We start from the raw sequence: 1,237 nt of genomic DNA, 5'->3' as shown, positions 1-1,237 counted from the left end.
ACAATGCCGTTACATACGCTGCGTGACAAGTAAAGAGCAGACTGACGTGTAAACAAGCCGCCTCGTATTGCACTCACACAGTGGTAGATGAAGGCAAACTGTCATCACACTGACAAGACTGTGATATCCATTAACCGCTTTAGTGCAATTGACCACGTGCTACCGCGTATCAAAGCATAAGCCATGACTACATCAAATCATTACTTTCGGCAACAGGTGTTCAACACAATGCCGATACATACACTGCATTACAAATAAAGAGCAGAGTTAGGTGTAAAGAAGCAGTCTCGTATTGCACTCTCACAGTGGTAGATGAAGGCAAACTGATATCACACCGACAACAGCTGTGATATCCATTAACTGCTTAAGTAGAATTGACCACGTGCTAACGTATGATAGAGTTCGCTAGCCACCGCGTATCGAAGCATAAGCAATGGCTACAGTAAATTATTACTTTCGGCAACAGGTGTTCAGCACAATGCCGTTACATACGCTGCGTGACAAGTAAAGAGCGGACTGACGTGTAAACAAACAGCTTCGTATTGCACACCCACAGTGGTAGTTGAAGGCAAACTGTCATCACACTGACAAGACTGATATATTCAATAACCGCCTAAGTAGAATTGACCACGTGCTAACGTTTGATAGAGTTCGCGAGACTCCGCGTATCGAAGCATAAGCCATGACTACAGCAAATCATTACTATCGGCAACAGGTGTTCAACACAATGCCGTTACATACGCTGCGTGACAAGTAAAGACAAAACCGACGTGTAAAGAAGCAGCCTCGTATTGCACTCAAACAGTGGTAGATGAACGCAAACTATTATCACACTAACATGACTGTGATATCCATTTACCGCTTTAGTGGAATTGACTGCTTGCTTAGTGATGCTAAAGCTAGCTAGACACCGCGTATCGAAGCATAAGCCATGGCTACAGCAAATCAGTACTTTCGGCAACAGGTTTTAACACAATGCTGTTAAAACGCTGCGTGACAAGTAAAGAGCAGACTGACGTGTTAACAAGCTGCCTTATATTGCACTCTCTCAGTGGTAGATGAAGGCAAACTGTTATCACACTGACTAGAGCTGTGATACCCATTAATCGCTTAAGTAGAATTGACCACGTGCTACCGGGTATCGAAGCATAAGCCATGGCTATAGCAAATTATTACTTTTGGCAACAGGTGTTCAGCACAATGCCGTTACATACGCTGCGTGGCAAGTAAAGAGCAA

Source organism: Plasmopara halstedii (genome assembly GCF_900000015.1).
Source record: "Plasmopara halstedii genome assembly, contig: Scaffold_658, whole genome shotgun sequence".
Taxonomy (NCBI): Eukaryota; Oomycota; class Peronosporomycetes; order Peronosporales; family Peronosporaceae; genus Plasmopara; species Plasmopara halstedii.
The sequence above is the reverse complement of the archived record's forward strand: the minus strand, read 5'-3'. Positions refer to the sequence as shown.